We start from the raw sequence: 22361 nt of genomic DNA on the forward strand, positions 1-22361 counted from the left end.
CACACACACATTAAAAGTGTGATCAACAATGTGCTGGCCTTCTTGTTTTAAACAAGCTTTTGTTGCTTTGCCATGCATCAAGAACGTAATGTGCATATGGCTCGTCGCTATTTTGGCACAGAGAGGCAAATGTGACTTTTCCTGGCTGAAAATGTTCAGAGGATAGAGAGCCCTATGGCTCTCTGGCTGGGGACTGTGATTGAGAAAGGCCAGCTGGCTTACTCCAGGTCTGGATGTGAACTGACAGGAGAAATATGGTCTTGGATATTGCCAGAAGGGAAAAGGGTTCTGGGAGAGATATCTTTTACCCGAGGTTGGCCAACAACACTCAACCATTCATGACTTAAATCGCAGGGATGGGTGAAAATACCCAGCTACATTTGAACTTAGTTTATCTCGACCAAAAGCCAAAACACAGACAACGTTATAAGATATTCTGATGATACAACCACTCAGTTCTTCCACTGTCTGTGTAAACAAAGGAGATTTGGAGCCACTTGAAGAAATGGGGCAGTAACAGTTTTATTTGCTGGTAAGAACAATGAATCAAAACACATCAGGTGCAAAGATGAAGCACAAGCTTGCAGCAAAAACAACATATTTCAAGCTTAATTATTCTCCTCAGACATGCTGCTCGAGAGAGGAAACCTCATTAAAAGTTATTATACAGCTCATGAACATGGGGCTAGCAAGTCCAGGCAAAAAAGAGACTGGACTATTAACCCATGGTTTAATACAGTACCATTCCCCATTATTCCTTTTGTTGCCATTTGTCATTTGCCCTCGAAAGAGATGCACCGTTATTACCTCATTCAATAACTGTAAGAATTAATGAAATAAATTATATCAGTTATCACCTGTTGTGATAGCGTGCATAAGGATAATGGCAAACTGTATTTTAACACTATATAACAGCAGTACTACTGCAATATTCACTGTAAACAGGAGTCAAGTTCCTAATATGCATTCCTTGTATTCTACAATAAAATCAAATTCATATTTTTGGATTGTTTTTGGATTTTTGGATTTCCCCATGTTCTGTTGATGCTTTGCGTAGTCCTTTTTTTGAATAACACAGCAGATACACAGAAACAACCAGATCTGGTCATGTGCAAGTAGTTCAAATACACTAGTTCTAGTGACTGGTACATTAGGATCTTTCACATGGCGGGTAATCGGGCAGTTTTCAAATTGCACTTTCCAGCAATGTAGTATTCCCAAATGCAACTGCCTTGATTGAGTGCACTCACATTAAGAGAATCTACAGATGATGAATTGATGTTTCTGTGATTAAAAAATAATGCTCCATCACTGTGCTAATCATTTGTGATGCAAAAGTGGTTCTGACAAGTGTGGTTGCCAGGCATGTCTGCTACTGCGTCAGTCCATTTAGCAGCATTTTAGACACATTTTAAATGTATTACGCTTCACGCTACGGTAAGCTCTTAAAAGCCCGGGTCCTCTTTGCTTTGGTTGCAGCAGGCAGTCTGCAACACTGCACACAGCCGTGCGCATATGTAGGTGAATATGCACCATCGGTTTCTTAACGAGAAGTAAATGTATGTAAGCAGGATGAAAATGTCCAATCAAACTGCAATACTAATCTGCTTTGTACTATGTAGTTCATAAAATGAAACATTAAAAAAAAAAGTGTGCCATCAGTTTTAGAAGTCATTGAGCTTGTTGTCATGTTACTTATTGTTTTAATGCTGATTTTTTATCTTTGCATTCACCTAAACAGTGTTTCCTGGCTGAGCTGTAGTGCACTTGGCCTGTTTAATTGTACTGAAGTTTCACATTGGATTTGGCTAAATTGAGAAAGGACTGTGGGCTGCAATTGGATTTACCTTGCATCAGAAAAAAATCACTTGTTATTGGGTAAGTAAATAAAGTAAATTATTTAAAAACTGCTAAAAAAAAAAAAAAAAAAACTAACACTGCATGACACAGCTTGTATACGTGCACAATAACTGCTCAGACGCTCCTACTGGCATTTTCATTTTCTTGTGTTCTCCCTGGGGATCTTTCCAGGGTGTACCCTACCTTTTGGCCTGTTACAGCTGTAATTTCAGAGAGGCTCAGATCAGAGCCACTGCTAGTTAAGTTGGTTCAAGTCTGCCTCCTTGACACCTCCTAGGTGAGTTGATTCAGGCATATCTAACCAAGAGGAGACCCATGGGTAGATGTTGAACATGCTAGACAGATTATGTCTCTTGGGTGGCTTGGTGAGCATGCCGCTGGGTGGCTTGGTGAGCATGCCGCTGGAGCTGATTGCCAGGGAGAGGGTCCTTGTCAGCTCTCCTTAACCTTCCTTCCCTGTAATGTCGATGGATGGATGGATGGATGGATGGATGGATGGATGGATGGATGGATGGATGGATGGATGGATGGATGGATGGATGGATGGAAGGAAGGAAGGAATATTGGCATTAGGAAAAAATATGAAATCCTATTAGATTTGACCTTACTCAGCTTTTGAATTATTATTGATACAATGTTATCACATTTTATCTCTATAAAAGATACGATTCAAATGATATTTGGGGATACATACATTTCAAAACATATTGACTCATGGTAAATACAAAAAATATGATTTATAACTAAATTAATTTGTCTTTTCAGTGATTTTTAATTTTTCCCCTTCATCTGTCTTCAGTAAGCATTAAACCCGAGAACTTGTGTTTATTCTTGTTAAATATACATAATATAACATGCATAAACTTTAAATATTCCAGTTGCAGTGCCTTACATATTTTTGAGTTTATACAAAATTGAAATACAACATTAGGTCTTTCTCATTGCTCTTGCATTACTTACCTCAGTTGCTGCCAAGATGTATTATGTTTAGAGCCAACAGTCATTACAATATACACACACACTATCATTCCTGACATAGTTTTCATTATTCATATTTCATTACTGATTTCCTAACAACTTTTGAGCTTGTCAGTCTGAATGATTTATTCATGTAGGCTGACAGCGGTTTATGGTTAAAACATTTCACTTGTTTGAAAACAGTTCACCTGTTCTAACCTTAATACTAACTGTCACAAGAAGCTATATAGATTAAATGGTTCATACAGTGCACTCCAAAAGGTGAAGAAATATGATAATCAATATTTAAATATCAATCCCACTGTGTCTACAGTAGGCGACAAATGGGTTTTAATTTACGTCCAACCTTGGGTACACTCTTCAGAGTGCTGCATTACTGTATAGACAAAACAATCAATGGATTTATTTTTTTTTTTTACCCATTACAGTACTGTACATGGTGATTTAATGTGGACTATTATTCTTGCAGTGGAACTTACCAAGCAGTGATCAAAATGGAGCCACTTCAAGAATCTATCTTTGTAAAACACATAAATGGTTGACTGATCAACATCCTTCAACAGACCCCATTTTATTGTACAATAATTCACAGACTCATTGCTATGGATAAGAGGGTTTTACATAATGCTGCTTGCTATTCATTCCAAGAACAAAGTGGAGCCCCTCCTCATGTCTCACTCCCAAATCTGCGGGTGAGCTCGTGATTAATGTGTAATTGACTTGATGAATGGGTTTCCTATTCTGTGAATCCATCAAAACACTGCTTGATTAAGCGTCCTCTGCGACTCTGATTAAAAACCAGCAAGATCAGCTTCATTTAAACACAAGCACGGACCCATCATGTTTCAAAATCTGGTCACGCCCACTGATTATCTCCTTGCAATGTAGGGTAATCAATGCACATAGAGGCTGGGGTATCGAGGGTTGACATAGTTGTGGTTGTAGGGGATACTTTGCAGGCGATGTGGTGGAGAGTCAGCCCGCTTTCAGCAATCAGTCATGCCAACAGAAGCAGAATAGGATAGATAGGGGGCGGAGGAGGAGATGGATAGCGGAGGGTAAGAGTTTGAGAGGTGAGAATAAGATGGAATGGGATTCAGACACAGACGGGGGGAGCTGGATACAGAAAGTAAAACAGTGGAGTGAAGAAAGTTTGATAGGAAAAGCAGGGAGTGTGCGTGCATGTGTGTGTGTGTGTGTGTGTGTGTGTGTGTGTGTGTGTGTGTGTGTGTGTGTGTGTGTGTGTGTGTGAAGGTAGAGATGAAAAAGAGGTACTGACAGAAGAGATGATGAATAGATGTGGATATGTTGTAAGAGGTATTACAAACAGAAAGACAGTCCAGACGCTACACATGTCTCTCACCTCCTGACTTCTTCTTTCTGTAAGAATCTATACCTGGTCCTCAATTTCTGTTCATAGCATAATTGCAAAATCGTGTTTACCAGGGTCTTAACCTCAGAGCTTGCAGTGAAAAAAGTAGGTGTTGTACCTGACAACTTCAGTTTCCCTATCAGAGTACAGGTAGAATTTGAATTCAGTTTCAACGAGCCAAATTTTCCTACGCCGAGTGAGATTGATCAGAGCCATATGGAGGCTGCATGGAGGGCTTAATTCCCAGAGGGAGTTATGTTCTGTAATTGTTTATATTTGTGACATGATAAGACAGCAGTGCCAGCACTGTAAATAACAACACACCGGGTGGTATTTTTAAATTTGATCATAATGCAACAGGATATCAGTGGTTCCTCAGACAATGACCAGGGTCCTAATTTACGTCAACTGCAGAAGGCAGCAGGACTATATTTGAAGTGGGCTTATTTCTTGTAAGTTGCTCTGTTTCAATTGAATAAGTGGTCATGTTCATGCAACAGCGGCTCACTCCCATTTGCTCTTTTGAGGTTTCTGTCTTAGGCTGATTATATCAAAGCAAGTGATAGTTCACTTGCTTGACACATAAATTCGACTGTTCAGAGTAACTTTATGCCTTTATTCCACTCCACATACACCAACAACTGCACCAACACTGGGACAGTCTTCAAACGGCTATGTGCTGCAACAGTGACAGAAATCCCACTGTGAATTATTTCTTGTGTTTATACAGCTCACCTTTAGCTTCTAGGATGTGAAAGCAAAGAAATAAAACTTTGCAGCCAGTCTATGCTGTAACCTTTTTATCTTCTTTGAGCGAGTGGGTGCTTCGCATGCTGCCTGGGCGCAGTTTCCATTCCACGTTGGCATACAAAATGGCACATGCCACTTTGGCAAAGTTGAATTGATGAGTCCCTGCAGAAAGTAAACAAAATACCTCATATTCCAACAGGAGCATCGGGAACAATGCAGGTATGTTAACACTGATTGCATCAGCTGAATCCCTAAGTACGTGTCAAAGCTGGGAAAAGATTGAAGTTTTTAATTTGAGTATGCAATTCAATGCCCATTGTTTACTAAGAGCCTCCTGAACTGTATTTGATTGGATTTCCCTGTCATGCTATATGTGTAGTGAATCAGACAGCCAATGATACCGTGGAAACATCAACCTTTCTCTGGATATAACCATAACTTTGTTGTAAAACTCTGCATTCCACACCTGAGGTTTTATTATATGAGCACACTCTACCCAAAGATGTATTAGATTTTAGAGATAGATAGATAGATATAATACCCATCCTTGTATTTTATTGCTGTAAATCAAAGATCAGAACTGCTTTATGGCACTATCTAAATTTCATACTAATTCTTAATCAAAGAGATTAAGTGTTCAGCCATTCCTGCATGGTTATTTCATCTACTGGTGGTTTCAGAAAAGGATTACAATACACACAGATTTTAATTAATATTATTCGGCAATGTTCAAAAGAGTGCTGAAAAGTCAGTAACATTCAAGAGATGTAACGTTTGATTAGCAAAATGTCCTTATCAATGATAATATTAGTCTTCGTCTTCATTTTCATGTACCCCTTGTCTACAACAAAATGAGACTTGTGTGTTTCCCAGTTTCTCTAATTCATTCCCTTTGTGGTCCACTCACCCAGTTTAGTTTCCGGAGCTTTGGAGATAATGATACTTTGGCTCATCTCTGCATACAACAGCATTCATTAACACTCAGATGAGCATTAGCAGCAGAAAAGCATTTCCCTCCTCTCTTCTCACCTCCCCTTCAGTTACAGGGCTTTTTTTTTTTTTTTTTGCTGGCAGCCATTAGTCATTCTCATGTTTTCCTGCTTCTTCTCTAGTTGTCGATCCTGTTTTCATCTGAATTTCCACCTTTAATCTGACGAACTTCACAGCTACTCTCTCGGCTTCTCTTACAGTCTCTCTCTTTACTCTCTCCCCTTTCAAGTTCATTCTGTTTTTGTGCCCCTATTTTTACTCTTTTTCTGTTGTTGTTTTGTCTCATTCCTTTTTCTCTTATACTCTCTCTTTCACCATCCTCCATTCTCTCATCCCCACCACCCACGATCACTACTCATACTGAACATCAAAAAGCATCCATTTCCCCTGGAGAGTAGGAATAGCTCTTGATCTCTGTCCGAGCATCTCTGTTTGACAGCTCACAAATGAGCCTGACCCCTTGTAAACAGGACACACGCACAAAGATTCCCCACGCAACCACAAGTGAAGTGCGGTCGAGACCTTTGTCATCAAACAAGACCTCAACTGGCCTCTCCATTTTCAGACACATGGACCGATTATGTTTCCCCACTGATGTTTCATTTTCCAGCTGTCTGAACTTTCACCCTGCGGTGTCAACTTTGACCCCCAGTGGTGGAATGGATGGGAGTGGTGAAGGGGATAGTGTGTAAAACCTGAAAAAAAATTAAAGCATGTACTCTAACATTACACCCGGGCGCCAAATTGTACAGGTACACGCACACTTAACCATTCCAGCGCACATGGCTATCCTTCACCCTCTTTAGTGTAACTTTGCAATGTAACCTTCTATGTAATTCAGGCCTCTATTTCCCACCACAGCACTGCAGCATTAGTATCATTGGAGTTGTGTCTCTGTGACATCGCCTCACTGTGCCTCCTGACACTAGGTTCACATGCATGAACAGCTCCCAATGCACTTCTGCAGCGTTGCCATAAATGAAAAATTCATGGGGAACCCTGGCAAAAATCCCGATGCAGCTTCACCCCATAAATATTTATCTATCAGTTAACTATTATGTTTGCTATAGAGGAGGGGGGAAAAGGAACAATGGGGTCAAAGAGGTCACAACCCGGAATAGAATCACCTATTCCAGGCGAATGAGTAAAATGGTCCATCAGCCTTGACAGACTACACTTAAAACAGAACAGATTTTCAACTATTTCGTAGCTATTGCTCATACGGTTCTGTTACAGGTGTTTCATGTGTGAGTGAAGAATTAGTCAGCCAGCGTTTTGTGAGCTGAAAACAGATTAAATTGGTTATCCGCGCCAAGTTCAATTTCATTTTTTTTTTTTCATATCTCATCATTTTGAATTTGGCTTTATAAGACTGAATAGACAGCTTTATTTGGCGTGTTTGTCAAATAAGTAAGATGCACAACTCAGACCTGCAGCCATTCTAGCAGTCCCACTCTTTAAGTCTCAACTAGCTAAATGCCAGCATGCTCACAGTGACAATTACATTTCTGATTATTAGTAGCAATTAGGAAAAGCAAAGATGAGCTTTTTAACCCATTATACATGTTAGAGAATGACAGCATTAAAAAAAAAGTTTTACTGAATTGTCTAAACTAGTTAGTACACCGATTAATAGTACAGCCTAGGGTGAGCTAGCTAGCTATGCCTTCATAATGAAAATATAACCTCCCTAGATGCCATAATTTTGTGTCCTTATTTAAATTTCCTAAGAATGATAACCTAAGGCAGAGGTGAATTGCTTTCATAAAGAGCCACACTGATAAAGAGTTCAACAGAAACTACTCTGCAAAGTGAATGAAATACTCCACACCTCCACACAGCGCCCCCTTAACCCATGTGGTTTGGTTAAAACAATCCCAATTACATTTGCCTGCTTACTGCAGTCCTTTTGAGCTGTCAATCAGGGTTTTCAGTGCACGCACCCAAAGTGTTTTAGAACAGAGAATATTGTTCATTGTTTCATGATTTTGAAAACTGAAAACTTATTTTATAAACTAGTGAATTTTTTTCATTCAGTTTTTGTCATGTGAAAAAGAACATTTTAATAGGACTTTGTACAGTTCTGGGAAAACCTGCGTATACCTGATGTAGGTACTTCTACAATAGCTTGTACAACCATAATTAGCAGCAATAACTTGCTTTAGTTCATTGAGGTTCATGAGCATTTGTTTGTGCACAGTTTTTTTTAACGGCAGCGCCTCTCTGTGATGGCAGCAAGACTGCAGACACCTATCTCTTGGACGGTGTTCTGGAACTTCTTTTTTGTTACATGTTTCATGTAATGACAACAAACTGATTCTGATTAAGGTCCCACCACAGTGTTTCAATCAGGTTGAAGTCTGGACTTTGACTGGGCCATTGCAACACCTTGATTCTTTTGTTTTACAGCCATTCTGTTATAGATTTGCTGCTTTGCTTGGGATCATTGTCTTGTTGCATGACCCAATATGGGCCAAGTTTTAGCTGTTGGACATCATTTTAGGGTCTTTACATTAAAATATAAGGTGACTGTTGTTGTGATTTAGTGACATATAAATAAAAGTGAATTGAATGGCCTCACATTTAACACTAGATAACTTTGGTATACAGAGGAGTTCATGGTTGGCTCAGTGGCTGCAAGGTGCCCAGATCTTATGGCAGCAAAACAAGCCCAAACACTAGTGGAACAATTCAGAGCCGGGCCAGGGACGGGGCAAATGACCGGGCCCTTTATACCGAAATAGTAAAGCTCATCATAACATCATTTTACAGCATACACATGCCCACTGTCGCGGGCATGTGTATGCTGTGTGTCACTTAGTCAGTAAAGTGCCACTTAGTCCGTAAAAATGCTCCACTTAGTTTACAATCTGTTGCCAAGTGACTGATGATGATGTTGGTGGACGGTTGGTGACGATTTTTACCCACAATACACTTGGAGAAAATATCAGCGATCCACTCGAAAATTTGCGTTTCATAAAGTTAAATGTAAGAGTGAAAATAAAGCCAGTGATGCAGCGCAACATTTTATTCAATATTTTACACCTACTACATCACTAAAGTCAGTCGGTCTTGTAAATTTTTTAGCAACCATGACTCAGTTCTGACTGTGGCAACCTTTAAAACCCCCATGTAAAACATGAATGATGGGTGATGTAAAGTAGTCTATTCCTCTGACTGTATACCACGCTCATCTGGATACGCTCAGAAGCCGGCCCACCTTCTCCAGCTGTCCTTGGACGTGATAGAGGTCTGGCCACCTAAAATCTTGTCCTCTCTCCCATCCGGGCCCCCTCTATGCCCGGGCCGGGGGTGTGCCGCCTTCCCAGCCCCCCAGAAGCTCCGCCCCTGAGCCCAAATCATCATCCCTCCACCACCATGCTTGACGGTTGGTATGAGCTGTTTGTGCTGATATGCTGTGTTTAGTTGTCTCCACACATGGCGCAAGCGCTGATGGTCAAGCATCTCCACTTTGGTCTCATCTGTCCAAAGGATATTTTCCAGAGGTCTTCTGGCTTGTTCAGATGCAACTTTGCAAACCTAAGCTGTGCTGCTTTCTCCTGGCAACCCTTCCAAACAAGCCATACTTGTTCAGTCTTTTTCTATTTGTACTGTCATGACCTACAATCACAACCTTACAATATTTAACATGTTGGGCCTTACAGTTTGAGATGTAGCTCTTGAGTTTTTTTGCAATTTCTCTGAGCAGTCTTACACTGGGTTAAATTTGCATCTGAATGCTCCAGACCAGAAAACCACCAAAACATCTGCTTTTATGGAGGTGGTCATTTGATTACCAGTGCCTGGCTGCTACTTATACTCTTAATTCCTATTGCAGCAGCAAGAGTGTACATAGTTTTTCAGAAGAGAAGACGGGAATGGAATACAATAACAATAAATAAAAGCAGAATTCAAAAACAATAACAAGAGTTACAGACATTCGGTTATTTACATATAGTTTTAAAATTAACTCAAATTTTAATGCAATGATGGCACTATGTGAAACATTAGAGGATCATCACAGTTATTACTGTTCATCATCAGGAGAGTGTAATGCAACATTTTACAATAATGCCTCCATTTCTAATAACCATGACTTAAGCAGAACCAGAAATGTTAGAATTATTGTGTAGCTCCAGAAAAAATGATGATGTGGTAATATGCAAAGAAAATTTGTACATATTTAAATGTCAAATTATTCTGGTGGTGTAGATACATATGTCTGACTGCAGAGACTAGAGGAAAGGTCAGTGGATTTCAAGACTGAAGAATCAACTCATCAAACATGACTGATAGGGACTAGAGGGGGAAAAAAAAAACATGCCCACAAGAACAATCCATCAATAATAAAAAAAAAAAAACATTCTGACTCTTCCTGCATTATAAAGTTCAGTAATCGAGTGTGAAGGACCTTGGGCAAGAAGGAACAAGAGACCCAAAGCAGCAGGCCAACAGTTCGAAAGAAATCAGGTTAAAGCTGTGCGAGCATGACACAAAATATGTGGTGTGATGAAACAAAAATTGACCTTCAGCTTGTGTTATGTCTGACAAAACCTCGCAACACATACCTCATCATTCTTCTAACATCATCCTACTGTGATGCATGCAGGTGGAAGTATCGGGCTCAGGCTGGAAGGCTTTTCAGTTGCAGGGACTGTGCATCCTGTGATGACTGAGGGAGACGGAGACAAATATACAACAGAAAATAGGTTTTATATTGTTGATACGATTCAGATTCAATCAGGATACTCTGTGTAAGGCGTAAACCATACAACACAATAAACAGTGGATAGATCAGAACAAGAATGTAAAGGTCTATGAGTTTTTCAAGCCAAAAATACAGATATGAATCTTGCAAGGGGTCTGTGCCGTGCATTAAAATAGCTTCTGACAGATGCTCATCGCTTGGCAGACGTGCAGTTTGTGATCCCCCTGCCATCTTATGTTTTTGGATTTCATTTCCAGGACATCATTATGCAGCTTTAAGTACAGACTGATGACTTATGAATCTCAAGCTGGCAAAACTCTTTACAATGAGACATGACAGAAGGCGGAGAACTTGCTATATCATTTTTTTTTTTACTGATTTAACTATCACTGTAATATATCTGCTTTAGTAGGTCATTGAAGGCAGTTTTACAAATTAGTGAGTATATTGTGGCAATATTAGTAGCTGCATTCACATAATTGCTTTAAAAGCTCAAACAGAATTGCAGAATAAACTGGCCCAAAATGATTAGCATTTCATTTGATTGCAGAGGGTAAGATGTGCACTTTTCCCCTGCTGAAAAATAGGCCCTTCCATGCAGAACTGGAACTTTAAAAAAGTAATAATGGCAGCTACTGCACTCAAAAACAAGACTGGAGCTGATCAAACAAATGTTATGGAAACATAACAGTGTATTAAAATCACATCTAATGTAAAGAATTGAGCCAAAATTATCAGTCAGAATTAATTCAATCAGAAATAGAAAATATGTACAAGAGAAACAGACTGATAGATCAAGACTGATATCGCATTTGAGCAACTATTACATGTATTCCCATGAATTTTAGTGCAGACAGTTATTGTCTTATTTGTTGACTCTTAAGACTTCCCTCAACTTTTCTTCTAGCATCACTGTTGAGATTGATATTTGTGTAAGTACAGCCTTAAAGAACTCCTAGCCTGACTGCTAATTTGTTAACACTTGATTTCTGTTAACAAAAAATACTTTAAGAGCTCACCTAATTCTACCTTAATGTAGAAAGCAATTATGAAAGTCGTCATCATACTGAAACCCTGAGAAAAACAATTAGAGAACAGGTCCATTTAGAAGAATCCCTGAAAGCATCACTTACATGTTTGTATTTATGTTGCATGTCAGGAAAAAAGCAGCTTCTGGTCAAATTCAGTGGATACAAAAAAATCAGCTGCGTTCACCAATACACCAGTACTTTGTTCCATGGAGTTGATTTTGGGGCTTCATGCAGATAATGAATGGTGTTATTTACTGAAGGGAGGCCACTGTGGAACAGCAAGAGGAGATGGCTAAGAGGCTGGCAGATGTGTGTGTGTGTGTGTGTGTGTGTGTGTGTGTGTGTGTGTGTGTGTGTGTGTGTGCGTGTGTGTGTGTGTGTGTGTGTGTGTGTGTGTGTGTGTGTCGCAGTGGCCCTGAGCTAAACTAGCCCTGCCTGCTTCTGCTGGGCTAGCTGTCTCGCTCAGCCGAAAGGGGTGGGAGAGAGTACCCCTCAACATAACGCCTCCCAGGCGCATGCAACCGTACACACTCACACACACACCAAATCACACCAAATCACTCTCCTACGCAGCATCTGTCCTCTGCTGCTGCATGAGGTGCAGCACTGATGAGTGGTTCCAGCAATGATTAACTAAAAGAGGCAACAAAGAGGGTGCATGTGTGGTCATCTGTCTGTGTGTATGTGTGTGGGTATTTGTGCATTAAAACACATGTGCTCTGTACGCTGGAATCGATTCTGCCTTTCATTTCATTGACTTTTCATACACCTCCATGAGTGCATGTGACCTGCATGTATGGTTTTTCTACATGTGTGTTTCAGGTCTGTAGGTATGTGTGTAATCTGGCTCTGTTTAATGGCATTGGCTAGGGTGTGTGTGTGTGTGTGTGTGTGTGTGTGTGTGTGTGTGTGTGTGTGTGTGTGTGTGTGTGTGTGTGTGTGTTTATGCCTGGCTGTACGGTCTGTGTGCACATCTAAATTTGTGTGTTTTGCAGCACCATTTTGGCTCAGGACTTACACCAGTGAACCCCCAAACAGGAGGGCACAGAGCTGTGCCACAGAGCACTTTAGCTGTGTTTAGCACACTGTTCAAGCTGACAGATAGCTGACTGCCAGTTTGTCGGTATCCACATGTACATGTACCATAGCAACAGTAACAGCACCTAAGCTCTCTCTTTTGATTCACTGCTTATACTGAACATGTTGGCTTATGTCAAGCAGGAGAAGATTGCAAACAGTTTTCAGCAGTTTTTTTTTTTTTTAAGCACACACTGTATGCTTATATATCTACATATATGGATTTCATGCATGTCTTTGAACCACCTGCGACCACCATTCAAAGCGCAGCTGTCAAGCAAACATTTTACCTGCTGTGCAGTACAGCACTAATGCATACCTAGGGGATTTTAGACAAAACACTGTTTTTTTAGTCTATTAATGATCCTTTTTTTTTTCTTCACAAGTTGCTGCTATTAAAGTTTAGACCAGGTATATTAAACACACAAATGGAGAGAGACAACTGCAGCAGAGATAGAGGCAGGGCCGTGAAAGCGTCCAGTCTGACCCACTGGATTGCTTTGTAAAGTGTATTTCCATATCTCAGCAAGCTATTTGAATCATAAAGAGACAACTCTGTAATTTAGTTACAGACCCTGCACATGTGAATATCTGTCATGTGAATGGATGGTTTATCAAATGTTTTAGCACATACTTGATCTTTTTCACATGAAAAGAAAGGGAGGTTGTTGTTGCCATGGCTGCCCTTGTCCTCCAGGTGTGGACCTGCCTTCTCTCTTCCTTTTCTCTCTCTCTTGTCACTGTAAATGTGGGCATGGATGAGACTAACCAGTCTTTTTCAGTGGTGGGCATGGTCTCAGGGAGTCTCCAGCAGGTGCACCTGTTCTCCATCTATAATCTCCACCACTCGCTGCCAGATTATTGTTCTACAACTATGATAGTATAGCTCAGGCCTCTTGCTATTCTGTTAAAACTGACCTGCTGGTTTTAGTTTTGTCAACCTGGTGCTTGCCTGCTTCTCTTCTCCTTCCTCATGGGCACGTTGCTGTAAAGCCTCCCTCTTACTCAACTATCTGACACACTCTAACCCTGTCTGCTACAGAAACTTACCTGCACCAAAGCTCGAAGTACTGGAACCCAAGTTCTGAAGAAAGAGCGATGAGCTCCTAATTCCTGTTTGGTTACGTAAGTGAGGAAAACCTACCAGTGTACCTTATCCAACCTGAACACCTGCCCCTGAAATCTGAGCTTGACTGGTCTGGCTGACTTCAAAACAAATTGCTCTACATGTGGCCCATAAACTAAACTGAGTTTGACACCCATGGTTTCGACTCAATATTTTAACTTTAGCATTATTTATGTTTTTCAGTGTAAGGACAGCTGGAGAAAATGGTTTAAAAGTGTGAAGGACAGCATAAAGAAATGTAAAGTTTTGGACTGTACTGTTATATACTGTACAGGTATTTTGTAAAGCCTCATTTCTGTTCCTAAATCAGTTCATGTTTCTGTCACATGTAGTTTTTGTTATTTAGTTAATGACACTAACCTTGTTGCACAGACACGATGACACACTCAATATTATCTTACTCTTGGCGAGGAAACTGCTGTGGACTATTCTTACTTGCTCAAGCCATTAATTTTGGAAAACCAGAGATTTTTATTCAACAGCATACTTCTTGTAATTGCCAACTTTGTATCACTGACTTTAGACTGGCGCAATAAGGATTCTTTGATAATGTCAAAAACAGTCAGGCATAATGAAAGACTAAAGATATTTTCCATCAAGCACCTGAGACGTGTGAATAACACACACATTCAGGTCCTCTGGTATTTTTCACAAGTTTCATATGCCTCCTTTCAATGGCTAGATCTGTCTGATTGCAGCAATTTTCTTCTCTAAATTTCTGTCCGTCTAAATTATCCACGATTTGTTTTCCCCTTTTAGCCTTCCTCTGCCGCTGCTGCGCCTGTCTGTCTCCATTTGTATTTGACTTTTTCTGTCTGTCTCTGTCTCCTGTTCCTTCTGTCACTTTGACTCAAACACATCACCTCTCCTATTCCTCCCTCCTTTATTTTTTTTTTCCAAATCTCCAGCCACTCCACCCCTCATCTACCCCCTCCATACCTGCTTTGTCTCCCAAAGTCATCCTAATTAGTGTTTAAAGCTCCTGCTCCCCCACGGCGAGGTCGTCTCTGCCCGTAAGCCACCGCTGCCTCGTCTTTGCCGTGCCAGCGCTAATGAAATAGCCCTATCTGCTGACATCAATGCTTGTGTGTGTGTGAGCATGTGTAAGAGAGAAAAGAGACCACTTGCACATCATTAACAGCATTACCTCAATTACAGAGTCTGACAATGAGAACTAGCTGAGAGAGATGGGGAGTGAATGGAAAGGGGCGGGGGGATCGAGTGAGCGCTCACTAAGCACAAATGAAGAAACTCCAATTGTAGCCTGTCAAGACAACGCAAACAGCAACTTAATACACAAAAAGCTATTTCTCTACCACAGGGTTCAGACTACTGGGTTTTGCTCACTTTAAAAAAGTATTCATATTCAGTACAAGTATGATTGAATCTACGCTGACACATCACTAGGACGGGAGATATTGCGGCACATGCAAGTGGGTATTTCTGTAAGGTGCTCTGCATGCAATCATAGCAGCTCAATGTGTTTTTCTGTCACCCTCTATCTTGTTGCGTGACAGCACTTTCCCCTGCCTCCTCAACAACAATAACTGGATTTGACTCTTGTCACGATTTTCCAGCCTATGTTCTTCCTCCCTCTTTTTACAAAAAGGGTGGAAAAAAAAAAAGACAACCCGATGCCTGTCTATTATTTACCCCTGAATTTCCTCTGGGAACAAGGAACAAAACAACAAAGGTCGGATAAAAAAGGAGCAAAAGGGGACATGATGGAGGTGGAGAAGACGCTGGCTGGGGGAGAAACAGTTTCAAATCAATATCATGAATCTACAGGGATTTGAAATGGTGCCCAGGGACAGTTTAGGAGCAGCACATCCGCTACCGATTGTGTGTCTCACCCAAGGGGCGAGGCAAGTCAGGGCTGCTCGACCACCGCGCTCAACAAATCAATAGTCCTGCATTTTATTGTGCATGCGCACGTGTGTGTGTGTGTGTGTGTGTGTGTGTGTGTGTGTGTGTGTGTGTCTCTGTGTGCTATCTGCCCACAAGCTCAATGTCCACTGACAGAGAGGGCCAGGTGAAGTGTGTTGGGTGAGAAAATTGTGCAAACAAGGAGATTGTTATGGGAGCTGGGGGTAAATAAATGCTGCAGTAAAGGTTAGGTGCTTTACTAGATGAGATCTTTTTTTTTTCTCTTCTGTCTTTTCTTCTTCTGGAGGACTGCATGGATATGAACAAAAGTTTTATGACATGAACCTCTGAGGGAAAACAGATTGAGATTGTTTCTAACGTAGTCTGAGGAGATATGGATGAAATCACTCCCATGATATTAAAAGGAAGATTTTGTTTTTTTCTTATAGGAAGCTTTATCACTGTACCAAATGTAACCAAGGTTGCGTTTTTTTTTTTAAAAAGCAACCAGACCTCTGCTGCATAAATTAATACCAACTTTGTTATTTTATACAGTATGTTGTATGTTTTTATTAAAAACAGTGCATGTGGTGACATTTTCATTTTACAAAAACACATGGCCTAATATTCCTCATCACATTTTAATAATTTAGAATCAACTTGCAGCTGCTTTCTGTTAGCTAAACCACTGATTCTCAAACTTGGGACCAAAAGGGGTTTGTAATATAATTTGTAATAAAACAAAATTATGTTTGGGACTATTTTCAAAGTTTGTATAAATGGGAAACATTGCAGCATATTGTGTTCATTACACTCTCACATATGGTGTGTGGTGCAATAGAAACTCTGATATGATTGTGACACATCAAGCCAATCTGGCATGAAATCACCTTGAGCTGCGATGAATCTTTCCCACTTAGTCAGAGGACCTGTAACTTCTAAACACATTAACACATTCCTTATAACCTAGCTGTGTCACACAAGTCACATATAACACTAAGAAAATTATGATTAAAAACATTAATATTGGAAACATTAGTGCTGCTGACCTCTCACACAGACTGTGCTTGGCCTTCCTCCTCTGTCTTCAGGCCCTTTTGAACTCTTATGTTCAAGTTCTTGTGGGGAGATTTAGGACATGTTTAGATGATGTCTTGATTTTATGTATAATCTCAGTTCTAAAACAAATTGGGATGCTGTGTAAAATGTAAATTGCAAATCTCATAAACCCAGATTTTATTCACATTAGAACACAGAAAACATATCAAAAGTCTAAACTGAGACATTTTACCATTTTAAGAAAAACATTGGCTCATTTTGAATTTGAAGGCAACAGCATGTTTCAAAAAAGCTGGGACGGGTTCATGTTTACCACCATGTATCATCCCCTCTTCTTTTAACAGCAGTCTGGGAACTGAGGAGAGCAGCTGCTGGACTTTTGAGAGAGGACTATTGTCCCATTCTTGTCTTTGTTGTAATTTGCTTTTCATGATGCTCCAAATTTCTTAAACTGGACAAAGGCCTAAACTGAATGCAGGTCAGTTCAGCACTTGGACTCTTCTCCTACAAAGCCATGCTGTAATAGATGCAGTCTCCAGTTTAGACTTGTCTTCCTGAAATATGCAAGGCTGTCCCTGAAAAAGACATCTGGATGGGGACATAAAACTGTGCGTACCTTTCAGCATTGATGGTGCCTTTCTAGATGTGCAAGCTACCAAGTCCATAGGCACTAATGCACCCCCATGCGATCAAAGACAAAGGCCTTTGAACTAAACATTGATAACAAGCCGGATGGATCCTTTCCTCTTTACACAGCGTCCACAGTTTCCAAAACTAATTTCAAGTTTCAATTCATCTGACAGAAGTGACAGAACAGCTTTCCCCTTCGCCTCAGTCCATTTTAAATGAGCTTTGGCCCGGAGAAGACGGCGGGGTTTCTGGATCATGTTCACACATGGCTTCTTTTTTGCATGATAGAGCTTTAACCTGCATTTGTGAGTGAACTGTGTTCACAGAAAGTCATTTTTGGAATGATTTCTGCTGCCGAGCCCATGCAGTTATTTCCATGACAGTGCTGCCTGAGGGCCCGAAGATCATGGGCATCCAATATTGATTTTGACCTTGTCTTTTGAGATTTTTTTAAGATATTATGTACTAATATATATGCTAATATATTCAAAGTCTTCACAATTTTACACTGAGGAACATAATTCTGAACTTGTTCCATAATTTGTAGACCGCTTTAGTCAGACTGGTGAACCTCTGCCCATCGTTACTTCTGAGAAACTCTGCCTTTCTAACATCTTTTTTTTTATACCCAGCCATGTTACTGACCTGTTGCCAATGAATTTAATTAGTTGCAAAATGTTCCTCAAGCTGTTTCTTTGAACTTTTCCAGCCTTTTTTTTTTTGTCTCTATCCCAACTTTTCCAAAATGTATTACTGCCATCAAATTCAAACAGTAAAATGCCTCAGTTTAAAAATTGTTTTCTATGTTATAGTTTTATGAGATTTGCAAATCATTGCATTCCATTTTTATTTACATTTTACACAGTGACCCAACTTTTTAAATTGTGGTTGTATTTTCAGATTAGTTTCATTCTCTTAATATGACTAGATCTTTAATTTAGCACATATTTTGTATTTCCTGCAGTGGGAAGAGCTAATGTCTATATAAGTTGGAATTGCAATTCCTATTTAAGGTCATTTTGTGTCAGTCAATAATGGTAAGCAGTCCCACAGTAACTGTGCTTTAGGGGCCCCATAGAAAGGAGGTATGGCCTGGAATAGATTAACATCCTTATTTGTTATATTTACTTTTGGATTGCTTTGTTGAAGATTCCATTTTTTTTTCTTTTCTAAACACATCACAAACCTCAAACTTTGTTAGGCGTTAGTACATTTTTAAGGTTTCTGGGTGGTAGAGTAGCCTTGCTTAACTAGCTGATAAAGATGGGTGTATTTTTCACAGTCTGCTATCTCAACACACTTGGTGGCTCTTTTCTGTTATGCTGCTTGGCTCAGCATGCATTACATGCTGTTTGTTAAGTTTAAATGCCTAAGCTGTTAAAAGAAGATGTAAAACATGTCACAGTAAAATGCTGAGTTGCACAAGATCAGATATATAGCTAAACAGATGTAACAAAAACACAATTTTTAACTTCAGCATGATTTTAAACAATTCCTAAATTTACTTTTTATGCACACTTCACAGTGCATCTTCCAGGCTTCAGCAATACTGTATGCTCTTATGCATATCTATTCTTTCAGAACTATGGCAATTAGCATACTGTACTGCAGGCAACAGCTGGTGCGCCATACTTGAGTGCATTATCTGTATACTGGGAACAAACACGTGTACTCTGTTGTTGTTTTGCAAGTCGGAATCATTATTATTGCAAAGCTAAAAGGGAATACAAAGCAGGCAAGACAGCTGAGGGCGCAACAAGGGAAACCATTTGCATGTGCAGTTATTTACATGTAGTTCATTCTATCATATTGTTATGTAAAATTGAAACGATTTGTTCCTTTCGGAGCATGAGACAGGTCTTTTTGTAAAGTATGTAACAGCATTGTTATTCATCTTCAAGACACTGTGCATGACACAGGGTGATGGGTGTATGTGTGTGTGTTTGTTAGGCTATGGTGCCTATCAGCAACACCCACTTTTTAGGGTGTACCAAGCTAACAGGTCCAGCAAGGTGTGAAAAACTGCCAAAAATTAAATTAACAAAGTTAACCCAGGCTTATTTTACTGCGTTTCATAAAACAAATAATTTTAATTAAATGTCAAATGAGTGACATTTAGACATATATTAATATAAAACTCATAGCTCCTACTGTTTACAGTCTCTAGCACTATTCCAATCAAAACATGTGCTTTTATGTATAGTAAGTTACAGTTTCATCTGTCTTTAAATTACAATTGAATATATCTATAAAAGTACTGGAATTTTTCTATCTTTTTAGAAAAAGAAAATCGCCTCTTGAATTTGCCCCACAAAAATAAACTGTGATATAAAATATAGTTTAGACTTCTGCGTTGCATGCAAGCCCACATGAGGTCTACACACACACTTGCCATCAAAGCGACAACAACAAGTGAAAAAGAACAAATCAGGAAATGTTTGTTCAGGCGGGTACGAGAGAAAGAAGTCGCATCATTTTATAAGTAAATATAGTTATTATCACAGCACAGCCATTATTTTTAATTACTGTCTATTGAGATTTTGTCAGATGTCATGCGGTCAGCATCATAGCACCATTTCACACCCCTCACCCCTAAAACTAGCACCCTTTGGGAGGCATGACCTAAGCTTTAGATATGCACTGTTAAATGTTACTGAAGCTCGGAAGGTCTGAACTGCATCGCCATGAAACGTCTCATTTCAAATGTGGATTTTTGTCTGTTTATACTCCCTCAGAGGTGCTAGCGTTGTATATTTGAAAGCAATTCTATATGTTGTTCTGCAAACACTCATACAGATGTCACTTCCCTAAGTAATTGGCAGTTGACTTATTCTATTATTTAAGCACAAGGACGATTTGGAATTTAAACAAGTGGAATTTGAAATTATGTTACCTGATTTATTGATTTAGTGTCATGCAATTGCCATTTAAATTTTTATATATAAAATCAGATTTTCACTAGATAAGTGGAAGAAGATGGATGGCTGGATGGCTGGCTGGATGGATGGATGGGTGGATGTTTTATTCTTTTTTTTTTTCCTAGACCTCTTGCCACCAGCAGAAACATTTTGCAATAATTTCCCATTCATTGAATGACATAAATTGCTGTACACTAACCATAAAGTGCCCTCCTCGTCTGCTGGTTGATTTTAGCAGTGGGGGAAAAAAAGCACTTGCCTTGCCTGTGAATTTCCCTTTTGGTTCATTTAGCTGAATAGCTTCAGGCAAATTTGATGAGTCACCCATTCAGAGTGATTTTTTTTTTTTTGATGTTTCTCCACTCTCTTCCACTTAAAGACATACCCTCTGAGATATTGACCTAAACGGCTTCCTTTTAGTCAACGCTTCTGATTTTAATCTACAAGCTAAGCAACGTGGAAGAGTGCTTCAGAGCCACTTGATAATCCATGTGCAGAGATACATTTATTTTTCTTCAGAGGGCTATTAAAGCAGTGAAAACGCAATTAAGCAGTTTTAGTGGTGCCCCCCCCACCCCCCTGTTTTTTTGCAGATGTCTGCACTTGGGGGAGTGCACAAAATATTGACACTGAAGCTTTAATTGTCTTTGCTGAGCATCTACACTCAGACAGAGACCAAATAAATCTGTCTCTTAATCTTTGTGTCTCAACATGTTCAAACTGAGGTGAGATGAGAGAGTTTTCCCAGAACTTCATATCTCTATATCTGTTTGGCATAATTACTACTTTGTATAATGGTACATAATGGCACAATGCAGCAATCCTTAGAAATCAGTTTTAACCTTCAGACATCTGTGACCATATTAGCAGGTCTGTATGGCTATAGTTAGGCACATTGGAGCTTTGAATGCCAACATGAGTGTTTTCAGATGTTCACAGTAGTAATTTTAATAATACAGTCACAGTAGGGAAAATAGCAGTTCGAGACTGCGGCAGGACCAAAATTATTGTGACCGTGTGCAATGAACTCGCAGTCTTGTTGCCTTTGAAATAGATGCTTTGAAGACAGCAGCCAGGTCAATTGCTATCTTCAGAGTGACTTTGGTGCATCAAAACTGCAATAAAATGACAGTGAAAATGATAACGATAATAAAACTGCATCAGTCTGCTAGCAGTTTGCAATTGAATGGGGTCAAGTTGGCAATGTACATGCATTATCTTTGTGACAATACAATTAACTGTGATAAATCTGCAAATATCACAAATCTGTCACCATCTGTTGCAAATCTTTTGTGATCTATACAGAAATCCACAAATAGTGACGTATAGGAATCTAATAGACATCCAGTTGACATCCAACCAAGTCAAGCCCCCTATTGCAAAGAGACTGAGTCAGATTGATTGCAATGTATTGGCAATTGGTCTGCATTTATAAATTAGACAGCATTTATTTGCAAACCTTCACCAATCTGTCTGAGAGTGAGTTGGACTGCAATTGTTTGGAGACAGGTTGCCTCCTACCAGGTGATCTGTGAAATCACCTTGCAATTGAAAGTGTCCACCCAGAAGCTGTGGGTGCTGGACCCGTCTGGGTGCTCAGTTGGTCTGCACCTGCTTGCATCTGTTGCTGCATAAAAACATGGAAAAAAATTCAGTGCAATCACCAGGCAACCAACGGTGCTTCCTAGTTGCAAAAGGGTTGCCATCCTATTTTCACTCTAGTGTGACTGAACCATAACATGCAGTTATCTTAGGGCAAGATACTGAACCCTAAACTTGATAGTTGGATAAGCATCTTGCATTACAACCAATGGAAACTAAATTTGTTAATGTGGGCTAGTAACTAGCGTGAATTAGTGTAAAATATATCATTTTGCTTTTAAATTACAATTTATCCTGAAGGGCATATAAATAAGAATATGACCACAGTTGTTGACAGATCTCATTTAAAACCAAAACTGGTAAACTCAAGAAAAGTTTGAGGATCACCCACCAA

At 39.7% G+C, this 22361-nt stretch overlaps 1 long non-coding RNA gene across 1 annotated transcript; it reads right to left on the bottom strand.

Annotated features, from left to right (window-relative positions):
- Window positions 1-4984: 4984 nt before the first annotated feature.
- Window positions 4985-11892, bottom strand: LOC115773183 (uncharacterized). The gene is made up of 3 exons (XR_004019090.1): window positions 11792-11892; window positions 10519-10622; window positions 4985-5122 (listed from the first exon to the last, which is right to left on the bottom strand). It is a non-coding gene; the product is annotated as an uncharacterized LOC115773183 (long non-coding RNA).
- Between the last annotated feature and the right edge of the window lie 10469 nt (window positions 11893-22361).

This window comes from Archocentrus centrarchus, chromosome 23 (genome assembly GCF_007364275.1).
Source record: "Archocentrus centrarchus isolate MPI-CPG fArcCen1 chromosome 23, fArcCen1, whole genome shotgun sequence".
Lineage (NCBI taxonomy): Eukaryota > Metazoa > Chordata > Actinopteri > Cichliformes > Cichlidae > Archocentrus > Archocentrus centrarchus.